The sequence below is a fragment of the Marmota monax genome, unplaced genomic scaffold (assembly GCF_021218885.2).
Source record: "Marmota monax isolate L192 unplaced genomic scaffold, Marmota_monax_Labrador192_F-V1.1 WCK01_AAM20220418_F8-fsc00534, whole genome shotgun sequence".
Taxonomy (NCBI): Eukaryota; Metazoa; Chordata; class Mammalia; order Rodentia; family Sciuridae; genus Marmota; species Marmota monax.
In genome coordinates, this window is record NW_026692813.1 from 104,288 (window position 1) to 130,125 (window position 25,838).

The 25,838-nt window shown below is 37.2% G+C and overlaps 2 pseudogenes; both read right to left on the reverse strand.

Moving 5' to 3' along the window:
• Positions 1-1,024: 1,024 nt before the first annotated feature.
• Positions 1,025-1,976, reverse strand: LOC124095288 (olfactory receptor 12D3-like; annotated as a pseudogene).
• Positions 1,977-22,686: 20,710 nt separating this feature from the next.
• LOC124095289 (olfactory receptor 12D3-like) lies at positions 22,687-24,970 on the reverse strand (annotated as a pseudogene).
• Positions 24,971-25,838: the final 868 nt, after the last annotated feature.

Sequence of the window (25,838 nt, forward strand, 5' to 3'; positions counted from 1 at the left end):
TGATATCGTGGTCATTTTTCCAGTTAATAAAGATAAATAAAAATTAATAATGATCTTTGGTGCCTTTTGTCTTCACACAATATATCTAAACTCTCAGCAGATATTGAAAGTTTTGTTTTCAAATTCATCCAGAATCTAACTAATTTTCATATCTTCACAACCATCACCCTTGCCTGCATTACATTTAATACTTATCCAAAGGATTAAGGGCATTCTAATAGATTCTCTATTCTCCACATAGAATTTAATGTGATTGTTTAAATGTAGGAGTTATATCAAGTCAGCTCTTTGCTCAAATGTCTCACTGTCATCCAATATCATGCACAGTAAATACACAAATCCTTAAAATGACTAAGATGACTGTGTCATGGGTCCACCAGCTGACTAACTTAATTTCTGGCCATTCTCCCCAGGCACACTGGCCATCTTGCTTTCCTCACAAGCAAGAAACACACTCTGTCTCAATGCTATTTCACTTGCTTTTCAGGCACACTGGCCATCTTGCTTTCCTCACAAGCAACAAACACACTCTGTCTCAATGCTATTTCACTTGCTTGTGTCTCCTCATAAAATGACACAATCTCACATATCTGTGTGACCCTCCACCTCATTTCTTTCAGTGTTCTGCCTGAAGGTCACATCTTGGAAAGGCCTTTGTTGTTCCCTTACCTTCCATAATATGTTCTACCTTCTGACAGAGGCACATTTACTTATTCAGTTATGTAATACCTGCCCCCTCAACAAAAATATAAGATCCACGTCCCCATTAATGGCCTTGGGGACCTTTTTCCCCGGGGTATCTTGTGCATATTGATCAGGACTTACTCAAGATATTTCAAATGAATGAATGATTATATGAGTAGTAGTTGAAAGCATATGAATGAATAACCTGGTTTCCAACTAAACAAATATCTAAAATGAAAATAAAATTTTAAGAAATATATTGAATTACTATAGGAAATAAAATAAATGTCATAAAAATGGCATACGGTTTTCCTCTGTTTAATATTGTGACTGATTTTCCTCAGGCAAACAGCTTCAGCTTCCTCCTAACATTTCTGCTCAGAGCAAACATCACTTCCTTATTTTTGAAGGTATATATCAGTGGGTTCAACACTGGAGTGACTGTTGTGTGTACGATAGCCATAAATTGTTCCTGTGTAACACAGGCAGCACAGGGAGGAGGGATATAAGTGAGCTCCACAGTTCTATAAAAGTGAAATACCACCATAAAAATGGGAGGGACAAGTGGACAGAGCCTTGTGGAATACACTGCAGGACCAGTGCTTCAACAGAAGAAAGCCACTTATATAGAAATAGGAAAGGAGAGTGAGGAAGCAAGCCACCATGGCTAAGCTGCAAGTGACAATAAAAATGAGCCACTTATTGAGACTTAAATCCCAACAAGCCAGTTCCAAGGAGGCTTGATATGACAGAAGAAGCAATTGAGTTTCTGAAAGTGGTGAATGTTCAGGCATGCAGTCATGACAGAATGCACCAGAGCATAGAAGAAGCTAATGAGCAACATCACAGCTGCCAACAGGACACAGAGCTGGGGTTCACGATGACAGTGTTGCCAAGTGGGTTGCAGAATGCCACAAGTCCATCAAATCCCATGATGATTAGCAAGACAGATTCAGTGCAACCAAGAAAGTGGAAGAAGTGTAGCTGTGTGATATAGCCTAGGAAGGATATGACCCTGTGCATGGAGAGGAGGTTCCACATTAGCTTGGGCATTGTCTCTGAAGAATAGTAAATATCCAGACAAGAACGATTTCTCAGGGAAAAAAATACACAGTAGAGTGGAGTCTTGGTTCTGAGATGATGATCACTAATATGACCCCAACTCCAAATATGTTTGTCATGTATATAATGAGGAAAATGATAAAGATTACAAGCTGTAGACTCTGAACCTGGGTCAGTCCCAGCAAAAAAAAAAAAAAAAAAACCTCATTCAGAAAAGTGAAGTTCTCCATTGTTTTAGGGAAGAAAAGATGACAGTGACAATTAGCAAACACATCCTGATACACTTTGTAGGGTGAAATGAAGGAAGTTTATCACCTGAAAAAAAAGGACAAACTGTAGTGAACAGCATTCCAGAGGTAAATTCATTTGAAGCATAACTGAGGAATATGGAAGTATATGACAAGTTCTGAGTTAATGTGATATCTGATGCATGGAAGTCAAAAGGCTACTCAGACTGTGCAGTTAAACCTAAAAGGCAGCTCATCAGAATTAAGGTAGATTCAGAGAAAATATATTAAAAAGGAACAAGATTTAACTCTAGCTTCATCTATGGCATTACAATTAGTATAGCTAATTAAAGAATGTCAAAGATATATTGACAAAGTTAGAAAACACTTTTTAATGGACTTAATAGGCACACATTATTTCTGAGTAGGAGCATGGCAATAGCCTAGATTCAAATCTCCTCACTTCTAAAAAAAAAAAAAAGTCGATCAATAAAAACAACCTGAATATAAAATAGTGATTACAGGCCTGCGACCCACCTGCAGAAGAGGAGCAGCGGCCTGCTGAGAGGCAGAGCCGCCCCCTCCCCCTGCGCCGGCAAGGTAGAGGGAACTGTGACCACACACAGAGCAGGCCCAGCAGCCTGCTGAGGGGCAGAGCCGCCCCCCACCCCCCGCACCTGCCAGGTAGGTGGAACGGTGACCACCAACAGAAAAGGCCCAGTGACCCGCGGCGGGACAGAGCTTCCAATCACTCCTGCAAGGTAGGCGGGCCTGTGACCCACTGGCAGAAGAGGAGCAGCGGCCTGCTGAGAGGCTGAGCTGCCCCCTCCCCCTGTGCCGGCAAAGTAGAGGGAACTGTGACCACCCACAGAGCAGGCCCAGCGGCCTGCTGAGAGGCAGAGCCGCCCCCTCCCCCCCCGGCGCCTGCAAAGTAGACGGAACTGTGACCACCATCAGAACAAGCCAGACCTGCAACCAAGAGACAGAACAGGCCCAGTGGCCTGAGGAAGGGTAGAGCCGCCCCCCCGCGCCTGCAAGGTAGGCGGACCTGCGACCCACTGGCAGTACAGCCCCAGAGGCCTGCAGAGGGGCAGTGCCGCTGCCTGCGCCTGCAAAGTAGACAGAACTGTGACCACCGACAGAACAAGCCTAGCGGCCCGCAGAGGGACAGAGCCGCCTCCTGCGCCTGCAAGGTCGGCGGACCTGCTACCGACCGGCAGAGCAGGCCCAGCGGCCTGCCGGCATGGTAGGCACATTGCCCCAATTGGAGGAGGGGCAAAGCCACCGCCCACACCTGCAAGGGAGACTTTGCAACTATACAAGACCAATATAAATATATAGGGGGAAAATTCAATAGCACAACAGTTCCACCAAGTAGAAAGGAACGCGAACAGTATGAAGAGACAAGGAAAGAAAGGACCACAAGCATTGCAGGTCAACTCAACATTAGAAGAGGTAATAGCTGCAGCAGATGGAATGTCAGATAAAGAATTCAGGATATACATGCTTCAGATGATCTGGAGTCTCAAGGAAGACATCAGACAGCAAAATCAGACAATGAAAGATCACTTCAACAGTGAATTACATAAACAAATCCAAGAAGCAAAAGATCAACTATACAGGGAAATAGAGGTTATAAAAAACAAACAAACAGAAATCCTAGAAATGCAGGAAGCAATAAGCCAACTTAAAAACTCAATTGAGAATACTACCAGCAGAGTAGAACACTTAGAAGACAGAACATCAAACAATGAAGATAAAGTATTTCAACTTGAAAAGAACATAGACAGCTCAGCAAGACTGTTAAGAAACCATGAGCAGAACATCCAAGAAATATGGGATAGCATCAAGAGACCAAATTTAAGAGTCATTGGGATACAGGAAGGGACAGAGTTTCAAACCAAAGGAATGAGCAATCTATTCAATGAAATAATACGAGAAAACTTCCCAGACTTGAAGAATGAGACAGAACCCCAAATCCTAGAAGCCTACAGGACGCCGAATGTGCAAAATCATAAGAGACCCACACCTAGACACATTATAATGAAGATGCCCAACATACAGAATAAGGAGAGAATTTTAAAAGCTACAAGAGAAAGGAAGCAGATCACATTTAGGGGTAAGCCAATCAGGATAACAGCTGATCTTTCAACACAGACTCTGAAAGCTAGAAGATCCTGGAATAACATATTTCAAACACTGAAAGAAAATGGGTTCCAAACAAGAATTGTGTTTCCAGCGAAATTAAGCTTCAGGATGGAAGATGAAATTAAAACCTTCCATGATAAACAAAAATTTAAAGAATTTGCAGCTAGAAAACCATCTCTTCAAAACATCCTTGGCAAAACATTACAGGAAGAGGAAATGGAAAATAACAATGAAAACCAACAGTGGGAGGTAGGACACTAAAGGGGGGAAAATAATCAAAGAGGAAAACAAACCATGTTTAGTAACATAAATAAACAAATATGGCTGGAAGAACAACCCATATCTCAATAATAACCCTAAATGTTAATGGCTTAAACTCACCAATCAAGAGACACAGGCTAGTAGAATGGATCACAAAACAAGACCCAACAATATGCTGCCTACAGGAGACGCATTTGATAGGAAAAGACATACATAGGCTGAAGGTGAAAGGTTGGGAAAAATCATATCACTCATATGGACTTCGGAAACAAGCAGGAGTATCCATACTCATATCAAATAAAATAGATTTCAAGCCAAAGTTAATCAAAAGGGATAAAGAGGGACACTACATACTGCTCAAGGGAACCATACACCAACAAGACAAGACAATCATAAATATATATGCCCCAAACAATGGTGCAGCTATGTTCATCAAACAAACTCTTCTCAAGTTCAAGAGTCTAATAGACCACCATACAATAATCATGGGAGACTTCAACACACCTCTCTCACCACTGGACAGATCTTCCAAACAAAAGTTGAATAAGGAAACTATAGAACTCAATAACACAATTAATAACCTAGACTTAATTGACATATATAGAATATACCACCCAACATCAAGCAGTTACACTTTTTTCTCAGCAGCTCATGGATCCTTCTCAAAAATAGATCATATATTATGTCACAGGGAAACTCTTAGACAATATAAAGGAGTAGAGATAATACCATGCATCCTATCTGATCATAATGGAATGGAACTGAAAATCAACGATAAAAGAAGGAAGGAAAAAGAATACATCAATTGGAGAATGAACAATAGGTTACTGAATGATCAATGGGTTATAGAAGACATCAAGGAAGAAATTAAAAAAATTCTTAGAGATTAATGAAAACAGAGACACAACATATCGGAATCTATGGGACACATTGAAAGCAGTTCTAAGAGGAAAATTCATTGCTTGGAGTTCATTCCTTAAAAAAAGAAAAAACCAACAAATAAATGATCTCATACTTCATCTCAAAATCCTAGAAAAAGAAGAGCAAAACAACAGCAAAAGAAGTAGAAGGCAAGAAATAATTAAAATCAGAGCTGAAATTAATGAAATCGAAACAAAAGAAACAATTGAAAAAATTGACAAAACTAAAAGTTGGTTCTTTGAAAAAATAAACAAAATCAACAGACCCTTAGCCATGCTAGCGAAGAGAAGAAGAGAGAGAACTCAAATTACTAACATACGGGATGAAAGAGGCAATATCACAACAGACACTTCAGAAATACAGAAGATAGTCAAAAATTATTTTGAATCCTTATACTCCAGTAAATTAGAAGATAGTGAAGGCATAGATAAATTTCTTAAGTCATATGATCTGCCCAGATTGAGTCAGGAGGATATAGACAACCTAAACAGACCAATATCAATTGAGGAAATAGAAGAAACCATCAAAAGACTACCAACTAAGAAAAGCCCAGGACTGGATGGGTATACAGCAGAGTTTTACAAAACCTTTAAAGAGGAACTAATACCAATACTTTTCAAGCTACTTTGGGAAATAGAAAAAGAGGGAGAACTTCCAAATTCATTCTATGAGGCCAACATCACCCTGATACCTAAACCAGACAAAGACACTTCAAAGAAAGAAAACTACAGACCAATATCTCTAATGAACCTAGATGCAAAAATCCTCAATAAAATTCTGGCCACTCGGATACAAAAACTTATCAAAAAAATTGTGCACCATGATCAAGTAGGATTCATCCCTGGGATGCAAGGCTGGTTCAATATACGGAAATCAATAAATGTTATTCACCACATCAATAGACTTAAAAATAAGAATCATATGATCATCTCGATAGATGCGGAAAAAGCATTTGACAAAGTACAGCATCCCTTTATGTTCAAAACTCTAGAAAAACTAGGGATAACAGGAACATACCTCAATATTGTAAAAGCTATCTATGCTAAGCCTCAGGCTAGCATCATTCTGAATGGAGAAAAATTGAAGGCATTCCCTCTAAAATCTGGAACAAGACAGGGATGCCCTCTCTCACCACTTCTGTTCAACATAGTTCTCGAAACACTGGCCAGAGCAATTAGACAGACGAAAGAAATTAAAGGCATCAAAATAGGAAAAGAAGAACTTAAATTATCATTATTTGCAGATGATATGATTCTATACCTAGCAGACCCCAAAGGGTCTACAAAGAAACTATTAGAGCTAATAAATGAATTCAGCAAAGTGGCAGGATATAAAATCAACACGCATAAATCAAAGGCATTCCTGTATATCAGCGACAAATCCTCTGAAATGGAAATGAGAACAACCATTCCATTCACAATATCTTCAAAAAAAATAAAATACTTGGGAATCAACCTAACAAAAGAGGTGAAAGACTTATACAATGAAAACTACAGAACCCTAAAGAGAGAAATAGAAGAAGATCTTAGAAGATGGAAAAATATACCCTGTTCATGGATAGGCAGAACTAACATCATCAAAATGGCGATATTACCAAAAGTTCTCTATAGGTTTAATGCAATGCCAATCAAAATCCCAATGGCATTTCTTGTAGAAACAGAGAAAGCAATCATGAAATTCATATGGAAAAATGAAAGACCCAGAATAGCAAAAACAATGCTAAGCAGGAAGTGTGAATAAGGCGGTATAGCGATACCAGACTTCAAACTATACTACAGAGCAATAGTAACAAAAACAGCATGGTACTGGTACCAAAACAGGTGGGTGGACCAATGGTACAGAATAGAGGACACAGAAACCAACCCACAAAACTACAACTACCTTATATTTGATAAAGGGGCTAAAAGCATGCAATGGAGGAAGGATAGCATCTTCAACAAATGGTGCTGGGAAAACTGGAAATCCATATGCAACAAAATGAAACTGAATCCCTTTCTCTCGCCATGCACAAAAGTGAATTCAAAATGGATCAAGGAGCTTGATATCAAATCAGAGACACGCCGTCTGATAGAAGAAAAAGTTGGCTACGATCTACATACTGTGGGGTCGGGCTCCAAATTCCTCAATAGGACACCCATAGCACAAAAGTTAATAACTAGAATCAACAAATGGGACTTACTCAAACTAAAAAGTTTTTTCTCAGCAAAAGATACAATAAGAGAGGTAAATAGAGAGCCTACATCCTGGGAACAAATCTTTACTCCTCACACTTCAGACAGAGCCCTAATATCCAGAGTATATAAAGAACTCAAAAAATTAGACAATAAGATAACAAACAACCCAATCAACAAATGGGCCAAGGACCTGAACAGACACTTCTCAGAGGAGGACATACAATCAATCAACAAGTACATGAAAAAATGCTCACCATCTCTAGCAGTCAGAGAAATGCAAATCAAAACCACCCTAACATACCATCTCACTCCAGTTAGATTGGCAGCCATTATGAATCAAACAACAACAAGTGCTGGCGAGGATGTTGGGAAAAGGGTACACTTGTACATTGCTGGTGGGACTGCAAATTGGTGCAGCCAATTTGGAGAGCAGTATGGAGATTTCTTGGAAAGCTGGGAATGGAACCACCATTTGACCCAGCTATTCCCCTTCTCGGTCTATTCCCTAAAGACCTAAAAAGAGCATGCTACAGGGACACTGCTACATCGATGTTCATAGCAGCACAATTCACAATAGCTAGACTGTGGAACCAACCTAGATGCCCTTCAATGGATGAATGGATAAAAAAATGTGGCATTTATACACAATGGAGTATTACTCTGCATTAAAAAATGACAAAATCATAGAATTTACAGCGAAATGGATGGCATTAGAGCAGATTATGCTGAGTGAAGCTAGCCAATCCCTAAAAAACAAATGCCAAATGTCTTCTTTGATTATAGGAGAGTAACTAAGAACAGAGTAGGGTCGAAGAGCATGAGAAGAAGATTAATATTAAACAGGGATGAGAGGTGGGAGGGAAAGGGAGAGAGAAGGGAAAATGCATGGAAATGGAAGGAGACCCTCAGAGTTATACAAAAGTACATACAAGAGGAAGTGAGGGGAAGGGGAAAAATAATATAAGGGGGACAAACGAATGTCAGTAGAGGGGGCAGAGAGAGAATAGGGGAGGGGAGGGGAGGGGAGGGGAGGGGAGGGGGTATAGTAGAGGATAGGAAAGGCAGCAGAATACAACAGACAATAGTATGGCAATATGTAAATCAATGGATGTGTAACTGATGTGATTCTGCAATCTGTATATGGGGTAAAAATGGGAGCTCATAACCCACTTGAATCAAATTGTGAAATATGATATATCAAGAACTATGTAATGTTTTGAACAGCCAACAATAAAAAATTAAAAATAAAATAAAATAAAATAAAATAGTGATTACAAGAGGTTGGGCAATTGGAAGACAATGGCTAGAGTGAGCCTAGATTTGATCAGTATCTATGCATTGAAAAATCCACTAAATCCCATGAATATGTACAATTTATCTATGTTAATCAAAAGAATTAATAAATAAACTCCCTGCAATCTAAGCCTTATGAAAGAAATAAAAAATAAGAAGTCATGATTTCTTTTTTAAAACATATTTATTTTTTAGTTGTAGGTGTACAAATATCTTTATTTTTTTATGTTGTGCTGAGAATTGAAACCAGTGCCTCATGGGTGCAAGGTTAGCGCTCTACATCTGAGCCACAATCCCAGCTCCCAAAGTCATACTTTCTTAATGGAAGAAATCTCACCAGAAAAAAAAGTGAAAAAAATAGAAATTCAAAGTAAAATGTAATGATATACAATTTTAACAGAGATCAAAGTGTTTGACAATGCACCATATTTGCTTAAGCGTGGTATAATACAGGTGGGGATATAAATTGACTCAATCTCTAAGGGGCAATTTAGCAATAACTATCAAAAATGAAAATATTCATATACTTTGAACTAGCAATTCAACTTCCCAGAATTTGTTCTTTAGATGTATTTGCATATGTCAAAAATTATAATTTACCACAGTATTGATTTAAGTATTGAAACTCCAACTAAATGAGCTCAGGGAAATTTAATAGTTTAATTTCCAGTACATAGAAAATTTTTATTTCCAGTATATGGAAAATATTAAAACAAATACAGTAGCTATTTATTCACCTTAACCATTTACATGTACACACACACACAAAAACAACAACAACAATAACAACAAAAACACTTATAAACACCTACATGTAAAAGCACGTAAACAGGTATGTCTACTTGAAACAAAATCTGATTAAATAGATGAGTAAATTACAAGATTTTCTAACTGATGTCCTGTACCATAAACCCACTTGTTCCATCTGGTAATTTCAAAAACCTAAATTCAAGAAGTTTTCCAAAGTACTTTGACTTACCCCATTTAATGTTCTCAATTTGTTTCTATCAAAGAAAAAAATCATTCCAATTTAATATCTTCTCCCTGACCAATTCACCTTACTCTTTTATCTTTACATATCTTGCAATAAATAGATATTTTTGTACTTATGTAATTTTAAGAATCAGGATATAAGGCTTTGATTGTATCTTTGAATAGAATTAATAGAGATTTTTGTTATGAACTTCATGCCTTGTTATGAACTTCACACAATTAAGTGTAAAAATAAATGACACAAGACTTGGCTTTGTTCATGGTCTGACAACAAAATAAACAATCTGAGTGCCCTCTGACTCTCACACGTGGTGTCCCAGGCATAAATGTCTTGAGAATCTCCTCTTGGAGACCTTGATTTGTCTATTCTTTCTTTCTCCAAAAGTATTGATTTTTTAAAGTTTTTGTATTATTTTAAGGAATTTTTCCAAAGTTTAAGTAATTGTTGTGCAGAGCTTTGTGTTGCTCACTAAAAGAGAAATAAAACAAGGATTTGAAAGAAAGGACAAAGCCTTAGCCTTGGAAATTTAATAACTATTGGATGCAACATGGATCATCACTTAGAGAAATTTTGAAAACCAAAACAATTACAAGTTTAAACTGAAGCTTTGGGGCATATAGTAGTTGCATGAGTTGACCTCAGAAACATGAAACAGAGAAAGACAACAGAAGCAGAAAAGAATTTTAAGAGCAGGATGAAAGATAGGGCCCCTTCAAAGGAGCATCAGATTGTTATACAGTAGGATGGTTGAGGCCATTGGCAACAACAGGAAACAGAAGTCAGGGAGAGTAATATCCATCCATGTAAAATAGCATGTCCAACGACCAAAAGATTCATAAATAAAAAATAGAATTTGTATATCTTCAAACAAAATATAAATCATAAGACTTGATACCAGTAAACCCAAATCATAAGACTTGAAACCAGTAAACCCTCACTTAAAAGAGATTCTGAATATAGTTAAATTGGAAGAAAATGGGGAAATTCTGAGTTTTAAGAATAGATAAATATCAAAAAAAGAACATAGTCAATGACTGAAAATTTTAAATAAAATTTGTATAAAATATTATTAAAATTTGTTGGTGATAAAAAGGAATACATATTTTATAGTATATGAAACAAATTGCGTTTCTACAGTGTTAAAGTGTTTTAAAGTCTTCATAGTGATAAAAGGTGCAAATCATAATTTCAGGCTAAAAGATGAAAGAAGAAAGCAGAATGCAAAATTTCCAGAATAAAAGAAGAAAAAAGAACAGAATGATAAAACATATTAAATTTACAGTTATGAAAGAAACAGAATGTAAACATAGAACAAATTGATCACACAGATTAACATTTGCTACAAATAAATTCAAAGGTATATTAATAAGACAATAAACCACAGTTAAAAGATGAAGTTTACCAGACTGTATTTTTCAAAAACCATGATAATAATGTGTTACAAAAAATTATGAAGAACTTTCATAAAGCATAAATAGGAAAACAAAACTGGAAAGGTTGACAAAGAAAAAATTCACAAAGGAAAACAGTTGACTAAAAAATGAATGTATACCCACCTTCCTAATATCAAAATTATTTAAATTAAAATAACATTAAAATATGATTTAATGTCCATCACTTTAGCAAACCTTAAAAGTAATTGGAGTGAGTACTTTAACCTTCTAATCTCTTTCTCCATCATTTTCCATGGTGACTAAAAATAGTTTTTTTATTAACCTAAGCACTTAAAAATCAAAAAGTTAGTCTGAAACTTTTGTAATTATGAATGCATAAATTTACAACATCCATATAGTTTTCTCAAGCTAAAGAGAATCTCTCTTCTCAAACCCTATCATTTCTTTAGTGAAAACTTTCCAAGAATTTTCTTCTAGCTTTTTGAAATTCACAGCATATAATTTTTATCCATAGTCACCCTACTATGTGATAATACACCAGAACATCTTGCTCCTGTTTAACTTAGTAAAGATTCATCGACTTTCTTCATCTTTACCTCCTGCTACCCTCCCAGACTCCAACAATCACCATTCTATTGTTAACTTCTGTAAGTTCAACTTTTTTAGATTCCACACATGAGTAAGATAAGGAGGCACCTGTATTTCTATACCTGGCTCATTTCCCTTTTCTAATTCCATCCATGTTGCATATGGCAAAACTTCATCCTTTTGTATAGTTGAATAATATTCTGATGTTTATAGGTACCTCGTCATCCATTCATGAGTTGATAGACACTGGTTATTTTCCATTTTTACATTTTTATTTCCATTTTTTGTTGAAATGAACATGGGAGTGCAGATAGATTTATTTCCCTTGGATATATCCAAGGAGTGGGATTGCTGGCTTTTATGGTTGATCTATTTTTACTTTGATGAAGAAATTTCAACACTCTTTCATAATGGATGTAATAATTTACATTCTCACCAACAACGTGAACAGATTCCATTTTTCCCACATCCTTGCTAGGGCCTATTATCTTTAGTTGATTGATAATGGTTATTCTTACCCAGGTGAGAAGGTGAGGTGATGTCTCATTGTGGTGTTGATTTGTGTTTCCCTGATGAGTAGTAAGGTTGAATATTTCATATACCTGTTGGAAATTTGTGTATATTTTGAGAAATGTCTATTTAAGTCTATTGCTCATTTATTAATCTTTTTAAATTTTGCTATTGAGTTTTTGGAATTCCTTACATATTTTGCATATCAACTTTTGGTCAAATATATAGTTTGCAAACATTTCTCCCATTCTATAGGTTGCCTCTTCACTGTGTTGTTTTCTTTGCCATGCAGAAACATTTTCCATTTAATAATCCCATTTGCTTATTTTCACTTTTGTTTCCTGTGGCTTTTGGATTATATCCAAAAGATTTTCAACATTCCTATGTTTTCTTCTTGTAATTTCATGTCTTATATTTAAGTCTTTAATCAACTTTGAGTTGATTGTTGTACCAGGTAAGAGAGAGGGATATAATTTCATTTTCTTCATTTGAATATACAGTTTTCCCAGAACCATTTATTGAAAAATTACCCTCTAGCACATGCTCTTAACAGCTTTATCAACAGCCAGTTGACTAAAAATGAATGGGTTTACTTCCATGCATAGAATTTATTCTCTAGCCCAATTAAACAGTGGAACAAAGAGGCTGTTTCCTTTTTATCAATACAAGAATAATCTGAGCCAGGCAGAGTGGCATCCACTTGTAATCCCAGCAACTCAGGAGACTGAGGCAGGAGGATCACAAGTTCAAGGCCAGCTTCAACAAATTCTTAACAACCTAAGCAATTCAGCAAGATTCCATATTAAAATTATAAAAATAAAGGGGCAAGGGACTGGGATGTAGCTTAGTGAAAAAGAGCCTCTGGGCTCAATCTCCAGTATGAGGAAGGGGTGGGAATAATCTGACAGGACAGATCAAACTCAATGTATAAATTATAAATATGTCAATGTGTGCTATAATGATTACAGCGTGATATGGAGCTTTTATGTTCTGAGACATAATATACCCCTAGGAGGGTTTTGAAAACCCTATTTTCCTTTTCAACAGTAAACTCTCTCAATTGTTAAACATGTGAATCCTCTACAAGTCATGAGCTTGCTTCCCTCTGGGACATCTTATTATGAACAATTCTTTAAAAGCTGCTTGTTATCTAGCTTGCCTTGCAGAGGCAAAATTTTCTTTAATTGCCAGAGTTTCGTTAATTACATCAGGGGATTTTTAGAAAAGTTATAACTTCTGGGAATTATTTTAATAAGAAATTTGGTGTGGGTTGCAGCATTATTGATCTCTTCAAAGGAAATAATCCCAACAATGAAAACAATTAATTATTACAGCCTTGTAGATGTAAATGTGGACCCATTTACCTTGTAGCACATAATTGTCTAATACACAGTTGCCTATTTACTTTCTTAATGAGGTCCCATGCCATGTACCATAATGTACTACAATTATCCACTCCCCAATAGACAGTTTCCAATGTAACTACTTGCACAGACACTGCTAGGCTCTGGCTCTCCACACAAAATCCATAACCATTGTCAGTGCATCACAGTGCACTCATGTTTCAGGAAACAAAAGCTTTTGATGCAATTGGTCTCTGCTGTGGTCTGTGGCTGCTGAGAACAGGTCTTAAAAATGCCTTCAGATTTAAACAAATTCCTTTTTCTCCTGTCCCAGAGACAACTTCCAAGCTCACAAATATAAGATTGTCTTTTTCACTACTGTTAAATAATCTGGGTTAGACTTTTGAATTTTAAAATTACTTGATTTCATACTCAATTTTCTCTAGAATCTCCAGATTTAAAGTAAAAACTTAGAGAGCATCATTTATAATCAGAATTTTGAGGTTTGTAATCCCAGCCCATCCTCACTGACAAGATAACGTTAAGATAAATGCTTAATATTTCCAATTTCTCATTTTTCACTATGACTCACAGCCTGAGCTCCATGAATCAGTATCACTCTGCATGGTTTGGGCAGAGATGAAAAGACCACACTGACATGGAAGTACCTTTTTCACTAAGTGGAGTTGGGAAGGCTTTTTAACCTCACAGGTCCTTTTCTATGCAGGAAGGCAAGAGAACAAGAGAGCAAGTACACCCAGAACCCCACTATGTATTAGGATAAGGGCATTCAATAAAATATTCCATGCAAATAAGGCAAGGGATAATGTTACAGGAAAGGGGGGTTGTCCAATCCCATTGAGTAACACTCAAACACAGAACTGAAGCATTTCTTTGCCCAGCAAAGGTAAGGCCAACTTGCTTCTTGCACAGCTTATGGCATGGGCTGCCAGTTCAATACCTTCATCACTCAGGACTGATGGGGGTGGTGCTTAGCTCATGTGCAGGGTGGCCCCTGGCATTTCACTACTGTAAACTTAACAAAATAACATCATATTTAGCTGAGAATTGTCTAGATAGATAAAGCACTGATACTAATATAATAAGCATAAATAGTATCTATTTTATATTATCATTAGCTATGGATTAAATGTATGTTTTCCCACCCTGAAAATTCACATTAGAACCTAAGGTACAATGTCATAGTATTAAAAGATGTGGTCTTTTGGGGGGTCAATAAAGTAATGAGGGTGCAGTCCTCATGAATGACCTTAGTGGCCAGAGTCCTAAGACCTTTTGCCCTTACATCTTTCTGCCATGTGATGACACATATTTGTCTCCTCTAGAGTGACATTTTGCAAGCAAGTGGGCAGCCCTCATTCACATCAAACTTTCCAGTGACTTGATCTTGGACTTCCCATCCTACAGAAACAGAAGAAGGAAAAAAATGCTTTTGTTTTCAATTACCAGTATCAAAGATTTTGTTATAGAAACACAAATGAACTGAGAAGGAAATCGGTACCAAGAGTGGGGAATTGCTATAGCAAACAGCTAAAATTGTGGAATAGCTTTGAAACAGGGTAGGGGGTTAAGGCTGGAAAGGTTTTGAGGTACCTGTAGCAAAATGTGAGATTGACAATAATAGCATTAAAGGCAATTCCAGTGAGGACTCAGGCTCAGAAGAGAAGAGTTGTAGGGAAATCCTCTGTTCTCAGAGACTACTTAAGTGGTCATGAACAGAATGGTGTTAGAAATGTGAACAGTAAAGCCTATCATGATGATGTGTCAGGCAGAAATGAGAAATATATTAGCGGAAACTGGAGTAAAGTCTATTCTTGTTAGAATCTAACAAAGAGCTTGACTAAATTTTGTCCTTGTCATAGTCTTTTGTGAAAGACAGAATTAAGAGACTCAGACATCACATAAACCTTCATAATATCTTAATAAAATATTATCAGAATTTTAACAAAAAATATTTATGTGAACAATGCAGAGCACTTTGTATTTTACAAAATACCTTTATGTTAGTATTTCCAGAAATTTTGTGAGAAAGGATTCTCCCCATTTATTTAAAAAAGAAAAATAAAGTCCAGAAAACAAAAAGCTAATCTGAGATTATGCAGGTAGATATTAGTAGAATCAGATTCCAAACCCATTTTTTGTTTGTTTTTTAATATTGTATTTATATATTTAAGCTACACAAAATTGTCATGGGTAAACGGTGACTGCAAGCTTCAAGTCTCATCTCTTGTGTTCCAACAAAAGAAAATGTAAAGTCAGTCACTAAAAGCCAAGCAAGAGAATTTTATTTTAAGTGAAGTAAGTTTCAGGCAACTACAAAAACACTCACAAGAGAGAGTGAATTGTATCCAAGTGGAAGAAACATAATGCTTCTTCCAAATTTATTACTGTTTGATGTTTCCCAGGAAAATAGGGATCTACCTTCTGTAATCATCACCATCCTGACACTTAACTCCTCCTTCATGTTGAGAAGGGTTGTTTTTGTCCTTTCAGTAACTGTTATGATGACCATCCCATTCAGGGGTATTTCATCTACAAGTATAACCTAGGTTAAAGGAGTGATGGAGTTGACCACCAGGCAAACTGTATCTTAGTGCCCCTGTGCTACTAATGAAATTTCCCTTCTGGCATACTTTAAGAAACTCATAGCTATAAATCCTTCCTTTACAATGATCCCAGTAGAATTAGCCCCACAGACCTTCTCTTCTTGACATATTTTTAATTGGCCTTGTTTCCACCTGTTTATTTCCAGGGTTAGTACACCTGTTGTTGTTCTACAATTTGCTTGATTAATCATTGGTCTTAAAGACAATTAAAAAAAAAAAACAACATGACCCTGATACATTACTGGTTTTTATTCCATTATTCTTTACTAAATACTGCCTAAAAACATAAGTTACATATAAAATGGTAAAATGGTACTAAAATGTTTACTATACTGAAGATTATCCTAAGCCTTCAATCTCAGTGTAATCCAAGATCTCCTTCCCCTGGCTATGGAAGGAGATCAAATATGTAGGACAAAAGATCCCTGAATATTTGTAATCCCCTGCTCATTGTGTTCACTAAGTATTCACTTCAATTGATGTCTTCAATGGCTTTTCATGGCATTCTGGAGTCCAGCCATGCCCACTTCTTGGGTAGCTCCAGCTAGCTATTAAACAATAGATGCAGTATCTTGACTAGCATGCTCACTAAGGACCATCCAGAACCTGTCTATGCTCACTCTTCTACCTTATTCTGTTTGCTCTTTAGAAGCGAATTGCTTTGCTCAGCTACATGTTTTTTATACAGATTTTTCATATTTAATGTCACCTTATAACTATAGAAAAATAATTTTTAAAAAATAATTGAGAGTGTGATCCAAACCAAGAATCCAGAGCTCCTTGGAATCTCTAACAGCATCAAAATCTCTAATCCCTTCCTTTTCATTTCTTTGTTGCTGTTTTTCTATTGGTTTCCCTTCCATAAGAAGATATTAAGCCTGTTTTCAATGTGATTCGAATACCATGGGTTGCTTTCCTAGATTGACACAGAATTAGAGAAATACTTCAGCTCAGGGAGCATTGTGCTAGACACTGCTTACTCACTAATATTTCAAAGTTTTTTCATACCTAAAAAGATTGTAAAATTTTTTAACCTGCTCAAAAATGATCTTGTCCATGTATCTTAATTTTGCCAAAGATAAAAGTGCCAAAGTGGTTGTGGTTCTGAGTAGAAGTGATAATGAATTGGAGATTAAACATGTATGCTTTATTCTTTACCTGTGAAACAGACTGAAATTAAGGGCACCTCTACAATTGAGGGTCTCTTCCTCATATTGAAAGTGAAGGCTAAACAGGCTGACTTCAGGCCTGGGGCACTGAAAGGAAGCTAAGAACAGAGATTTCTCCCTCTCCTATCCTGCCTAAAACAGGCTAACTAAATCTTCATGTGTACACTTCCTATCTTTCATTTCACTTTGCTACCTCTTCACTTTCAAAAGCTTTCCTCACCCCAAGAAACTCCCCCAAATGGAAAATGGATACAACAACAATAAAAATGTTTCTTTTATTTTCCTTCAAAGACAGCTTTGAATAAAACCTGTTTTCCTACCAATTTGACTACAAATGTTTGTGGATGAATGCAATGGAGCCTACCTCTTCTCCCAGGGTGCAGTAGTATGTCAGGTAACACCTGGACATGTGAAATATAACAGTCTGTGATGATTGATTAACTATAGGCTCTGTGCTCCAGAGCCACATTTCTCTATGTTGTGTGATACTTAGGATTGAGTTCTGAAAACTTTATTTTTTACCATTTGATTTTGCATTAACTTCTTCTAATAGGAATAACCAGTAAAGTTCTGAGGACAAAAGTAGATTGAAAGCAATTTAATAACATTTTCCTGTTGCTGCCCTCATCGCAACAGGGACCTCTTCCAAGTTCCTTAGGAACAACCCAAGCTGGGTGCAGTCCCTGGTAGAGCTGTGTACATTAGCTCTGCAGTGCTTCTCCTCCATGTTTCTTCATTTTTATTGCAGGTCTCTTTTTCCCTTCTTTTTTGACCTAGCTCTAGATGGCAACTGCTTCCTGCAATTATTACCTATGGGTTCCCTGTTTTTGCCCTTAGATCTTTTTCTAACAAAAAATAAAAGTATAAAAATTTAGAAAGGGCAAATAATCAATAAAAGTAGCAACATGAACAAATCTCAAGAGCATCATGCTGAATGAAAGATCCCAAATATAAATTTCCTGTTGTAAAATAGCAAAACAAATTTATAATGACAGCAGATTAGTGGCCACCTGAGGTTCTGTTGGGGGTAGGTTAGGAGGTTGATTGCAAAGAAGCATATGGAAACTTCTCAGTATTTAAAAAAATATTTTAAATATTGATTGAGGTGGTAGTTACATCAAAGTATATATTTGTCAAATTTCATCAAACTGTACACTTGAAATGGGTATATTATTATATGTAAATTATTCCTCAATAGACTTAACTAAAAATCATAGAGACATGTCCTGAGATGAAGCTGGACCTTCTTCTGCCTGCCTCATTCTAAGCATAATCAACTTGGTGCCTCATCAAGATGCATTCTGTGTTCAAATTTAGAAAGTTATATATTAGCAAATGTTTTCAGAGAAAAGTTAGAAAGATTCCAAAGGTAAAAATAGACCAATACAGGGTCTAGTATAAAACAAAATCCTACAAAATCCCTCTAGTGACACTTTGGGTCATATCCCAAAGTTGTCCTATCAGGAACTAAAGCCTTTACATCCCACATTGTCACTCACTATTTAAAGCTTATCACTTATGAGGGATAAATTCTCAGGCATGTCCATTGCTTTTGATATAAAAGAAGTGCAGATTCTGGCTGTCCATGGTCAATCCTCTGACAAAAAAATGAAGTTACTGGATATTGAAAGTAAAAGAAAAAAAGCAAAACAGTGTTAATAATAATAATAATTTTTGAAAGAATATAGGCAGTGGATTAACAGAATTTGCCATCTTCTCCACTTGAATCACTCAGATCCATATTAAGATCCTCATTTTCAATTATTCTTCGGAATATAGACAAGGCAATAATTTCTAGGAGAAAATAATCACTAACAGAAAAGAGCATATAGGTAGAAAGACAGCCTTCACTCCTACAGGTGAATCTTAGGTCATTACTGACATTTATCTAAAATTTCCCTCTTCTACCACTAATTTAAACTCCCTTAACCATGCCAGAAGTCCTGTTTATCTAAGCTTTCATCTTATTATGTTTTTTAATCCAAAGGACCTGAACCACTATTTATTTTTACTTTATTAGTCTATGGATGCTAGTTTTTGTCATTCTTGCTTTAAACCTCACACCAGAACTTCAAGTGATTCAACACTGGATCCCCTGATTTCAAGTATGCAGCAGTAATTCTATCACCTCTGATGATTAAGGTCAATTATCACTATGGTAACTCTTTGTCTGATACACCATATGAATAGTAAAAAGTGACTAGATAACATCTATAGTTTTGGGATTAGTGAAAATCATGTTGTATTAGCTGGTGGAAACATTATCCTTCTTAGATAGAACCTCTGCTTTCATTGAACTTAAACTTGCAAGCCAAGAGGCACAAAGCACTCAAGAGAAAATAAGTAATGATGTCATGGGCCACTTGTACTTTCATACATTCTTATATTCTCAACTATGTAGCAGGAACAAAGTAATAATATCTATTGGTAACACCAGTGACTACATAGAAAGGTGAGTTCCTTGCTGTGAAGTATTATAATAGACACCAGACCTTCTCTGAGCCATCAGAAATTGGTGCTCACACAAACCCTGTAGGAAGAAACTAAAGCTAAGCTTATTTTCTCTGCTTGCAGGTCATATACTTGGGAGTAGTACCTAGATTAACTTTGCTGGGATATAGCTTATGCAAATGGGCCCACATATAGCTTCTTTCTTTGTCACCACAGATACTCTCTTTGTCACTTAAAGTTTAAGCACTTGGCAGTGAAGGACAACAGCTGGTAAACAACCAACCTTCCTGTTGTCTTTCCTGGGATACGACATGGAATTTTTATCCTTACAGATAATACTAGTACTGTGGCATCTCCTAGATCTTAACACTCTAAGCAATATGGTCACTTGTGTAGAATCTGGACTGCCTGAAAATCCCTGTTTTATTCTAGGCTCTACTCAGTGATGTTGGTCTTCTAAGCATCCAATAAATGGGCCAACAAAGTACTCCTAAATATGACTTATGCTGCCCCCAGAACTCAAACATGTCTCTAGGTTATAGAAGGTGCCATATTTGATGACTTGTTTTTTTTCATTAAAGAATAGTATAACATTCTCCAGATGACTCTACACCTTGAAACACTTCATCAGTTAGAAAGTCCATGAGCTTTTGAGAGTTTATCCCTCTGCCTGTAGAGTACATATTTCTTAAAAAGCCTCCACCACTTCCAGCTCAATAGGTCCAGTTGGCATAGTGTTGTCCATATAGTAAGTCAGTAATATTTTTGACAATATTTTCAGATGATAAATAGCCCATTGTATTATTCAGTGACAGATTCAGAGAATTAATATGGCCTTGAGACAAGACTGTGTATATGGACTGTTGTTCATCTCAAGAAAGTACAAATTACTTCTGATCCCTCTTACTAATGAGTACTGAAAATAATGCATTCACCAAATCACTCATGACAACTACCAAGTATAGGCAACTCAGTTGTATGGTCAGAAACCAAGAAATGGCTAGTGTTGTCCTGTGGAAATGGTGAACACACTGTGAGGTGGAGTTAGAAAAGTGATCTTTTTATCACCTGACCTTAATGCAGCAACACCCACTCTCCAGTCTAACACAGGACCATAAAAGCAGTCTGTGCTACCTGTTGCCATCTTGGTTAAAGCTATATAACCAAAGCTTCTAAAAGATCTGAATATTTCTTTTTCCAAAGTGTGCAATCACTCAGGTAAACAGACAAAGCTCTCTTTTGGACAAAAGCTAGGAAAAAATTTTGTTGCTATATATTCTTTCTGTGGTGCTGCATGTCTTCCTTCATGAGTGCCCTGCATCTCCATCAATTGACAGCCTCTGAGAATTGGCTCAGGACTGGAAACTAAGTGAGGGAGCAATTGTGTTTTTTTTTTTCCATTGAATCAGTTAATATCAACTTTCAGCTCACCCACTCCTGATATACAGCAAGCAGTCAATATTCATACTGGTTTGCGTAGAACTTTTCCCATGATCAGTTTGTCATTAGTATAAACCATGAAGGTCAAAATTCCCTGATTGTCTTTCCAAATTTGCTGCCTGCTACAATAATTTCATCCATTTTAGTCTGACAGATATTCTGCTAATCACATCTCTAAGGGGATACAATGTTTCTCTCCATCAACAACCATCTCATGCCAGTGGGCCAACATCATCATATTATCAGAATCACATATAGTTGAAAAGTGTAGAAGAATTAAGATAGTTTAAGGATACAGGGGACTACACGTATGTGTGCATAGGTGCATGTGTCTGCGTAAAAAGAGTGACAGACTGTAATGAATTCTGATACCAACTACTTGAAATTAGACCAAATTTCACATGTTATGAGCACAGTCCTCCAAAAGACTGTCCTCATTCGGTATAAACTGTAGGTTTCAGGATCAAAAATGACCATCCTCACTCATGGACATGTAGCTACAATTTTGGAAGTCTCTATCACACCCTCAAGTGACTCATAGGACTGAAGAAAGTGATATACTTATGATTATAGTTTTATCAGAGGAAAGAATACACAAAGGGGAGACACACCAAGCAAGCTCTGTGAGGGTCCCAAACACACACCTCCTGCCTTGTTAAGGTACATTACTCTTCTGGCACACTGGTGTTCAAAACTGTGGACAATACTGCCATCCAAGAAGAGTGCCTGTATTTTAGTGTCAAGTTTCTACTTAGGCTTTCTTACATAGGCATAGTTGACTGAATTATTGACCATGTACCTAAAGTCAATCTCTATCCTCCCTCCTTGTCTCATGAAGGTCAGTATACTATCACCATGATTCAAAGCCCCAACTCTCCAATTATATGGATAATCACTCAAGCATGGTCAGCCCCCATCCTAAGCTAACCTGGGGCCTACCAAAAATCATGACATGAGGATAAACAACTATGAACCAGGTGGTTCATGAATAACCAAGATACTTTTGCCACTTGGGAAATTCCTAGGTTTTTAGAAGCTCTATACTAGGAACCAAGACAAAGACCAGACAAGTTTTTTTATTATACATCAGGTACCTACTCTCATCCTTCCATTTTCATCCTACTTTATTTTAGTTCTCCATAGGTCTTAATTTACCTGATAAGGGGTACTTATGGGTTTGTTTATTATATCCTCCCAGCACATTGAAAGTTAACTTTTATGAGTTGTTGGAATTTGGTTCGTTCATTCCTATGTTTGTTGAACTTACTACACTGCATGATATAATACATGCTCAAAATTCCTGAGAGAAAAACAGAAATCAAATAAACAATCATTCATTACAGTAAAGTTATGAAAGTCTTAATGTAAAACAGATATAAGTCTCATTAGTCCCCTAGGTGCTAATGGCAATCTTTAAAGAGCTTCCTCCCAAAGATTTTCTTCAGAGCCAACATCACTTCTTTATTCCTAAGGGTTTATATCAGTGGATTCAGCACTGGGGTGACTGCACTGTATATGACAGCCACTGTCCGGTCCTCACTCATGGATGTAGCTGAAGCAGGACGAATATATGTAAAACCCACAGATCCATAAAAGAGACACACCACCATAAAATGGGAGGCACAAGTGGACAGAGCCTTATGGGGTATCCTGCAGGACCTGCTCTTCAACACAAGGAAGCCAATAATGTAGAAGTAGGAGAGGAGAGTGAGGAAGAAAGCTCCCATGGATATGCTCCCTGTGACAACAGAATAAATCCACTGGTTGAGTTCTGTGTTACCACAGGCCAGTTCTAGGAGGGGTTTCACATGACAGAAGAAGTGGTTAAGTTTCAGAGAATGGCAAAAGTCCAGGCATGCAGTCATGACAGAATGCATCAGAGCATAGAAGAAGCTAATGAGCTAGGCCACAGCTGCCAACAGGACACACAGCTGCGGGTTCATGATGACAGTGTAACAAAGTGGGTTGCAGATGGCCACAAAACGGACAAAGGCCATCAGTGCCAACAAGATGGCCTCAGTACTTCCCAGAAAGTGGAAGAAGTGTAGCTGAGTGATACAGCCTAGGAAAGATATGGCCCTGCGAGTGGAGAGCAGGTTCATAAGCACCTTGGGCAGTGTCACCGAAGAATAACAAATATCCAGACAAGAAAGTTTTCCTAAAAAGAAATACATAGGGGATGGAGTTTGGTTTCCAAAATTACAATTATTAATATTGCTCCATTTCCAACTAAGTTGATCAGGTAAATGATTAAGAACATCACAAAGAAGACTGGCTGAAGCTCCTGAACACTGGTCAGGCTGAGTAAAAGAAACTCATCCACTGTAGAGACATTCTCCCTCACTCTGGGGAGCAAATGAAATAATATTTAGCTATTTTTTTCTAATGCTTAATTTTAAACTGTGTGGCGTAAGTTAAGCAAGTTTACTATTTGGATTAATCTAGGGGTGAACTATAGTATCAGTAATGTTTAAGAATAGCAAAGGGATGGGATGTAGCTCAGTGGTAGAGCACTTGCCTAGCATGCTAGAGATCCTAGTTTTCATCCCCAGCACTTGAAAAAAATTGTAAAGCTGGTTTACATACAACAAAATTAAAAAGGTCAACATACCTAGTACATCCATAAAATGACTTTAGAATAATAAAAGCATCATATTATGAATAGATCAGGTATGGATAAAGGGAACTTTTTTATATATGTATAGGACCTGACTATAATCTCATGTATAGCATTAGAATTAGAGTTTGGATAAGTTTTAAACATACAAAGGAAATAGCTATTCAATTTGTGATTGCAGGTTCTAGCAGTAATATAGATGTAATTTAATAGGAATTTCTCCACTTCTAAGGTGCAAAAATTTCACAGGAGATAGACACATCCTTCCTGACAACCTAAACCTTCAGTGAAACTAAGAGACATTAAAGCCCACAAAATTCTAATATTGTCTAAGTAGAGGGGGATAAACAGCAGAATTTGCATCATTATCCATAAGATTGCAGCATGGCAATTAGGTCATGGGTGTAGTAGAGGAAACCTCAAAATAATGAGAGGTACTAACAGTAGAAAAACTTTGAAAATGTCTCCAATATTTTAACCTAGAAGAAAAGAGCCCCACAATTAATGGAAAGTTCTGTTGGGGGTGGAGAGGAACTGGTGAGAATAAGACAAGGAATGGCCTAAACACAGAGGGAAATGGAGAGAAAAGGCATGGAAAATACAACACCAAAGGAAACTGCCATTTGTAAAAGAAAATAATCTCTCCTGACTCGCAGGAAAAAGAAACTCTAGAACTAAGAAATTGATTGTTCAAATTTAACAACAACAACAAAAGAACAAGTCCAATCCACAATCATAATAAGAAGTTTTACCATATCTCTATACTTGAAGAACCAGCCAAAAAGCCAGTAAGGATGTAAAAATCTGAACAACAAAATTTACATGTTTGATGAACACATGTAGAACAATGAATTCAACAAGAAAAGAATTCACATGATTGTCAAGCACACATTGAACAATATCAAACATAGGCTGTCTTAAAAAAGAAAAATCTTCAAAAAATTGAAAAGAGGTCACTTCCGGCGGTCCCAAGGGCGCCCTTCAGTGAGGAGGGCAGCGGGGGCGGGGGCGTCCTGGTGGTGCAGGCTGCACAGATGGTGGGGTGGACGCCAAGCTGGGGGCCGCATTCTTTGGGACAAAGGAAGCAGGGTGCTGCGGATCAGAGTGTCCTGATGGAGCCCATGGTGGAGAGGCTGTGAGCCCTGTGCAGGCCCAGGCCCTCGAGGAGGGGACAAAGGCCCCACCTTTGGGGAACTGTTAATAATGACCCTGGAGCTTGGAAAACCAGTCTGCAGCCCTCGCCTGGAATTCTGGTGCAGGGAGCAAGCATTTTAGTTCAGCACCTGGATAGATCTATTGCACGTTTTGATAAAGTAATAAAATATCACTGAAATGTAAAAAAGACACTGACTTCGCTGAAATTCCTCCCAGGGAGACCGCTGCATTTCCTTGGAAGCCACTTCTTTGAAGTGCTGAGTAGACTTGGAAACCACCTGTTTCCAAGGGAAAATTGGCTTGATTGGAATGCCTACCTGACCAGAGCCAAACCTCAGATGAAAGAATGATGAAAGGCTGAGCTCTGACTGCAATCAATGCCCTTCCTCGCCTTAATCCTTGGCTTTTTCTCTAAATGAAGAAATACTTAAGAAATTTCAGATTAGAAGGGCCACACATTAACGTTGTCTGATCAGAAACAAAGAAGTCTTCCAACCTCACTGTTTAAACAATATGCAGATGACTTAGCGAAAACTGATTCAAGAATGCTAATATTTTCATCTGTGTTAGTGGAAAAACTGGCAAGCCCCTTCCCTTGATCATCATCAATCAGAATAAGGATTAAAATAAAAATAATAAAATGGAGTCTTTCAAAAAGCAAGCAAGCAAAAACACAAAAACAAAAACAAAAAAAGCTTGAAAAGATTATACCATTCAAACAGTGTACTTTGACTATGATGGAATTAGAAAATAATAATAAAAAGATATACATTTGATATA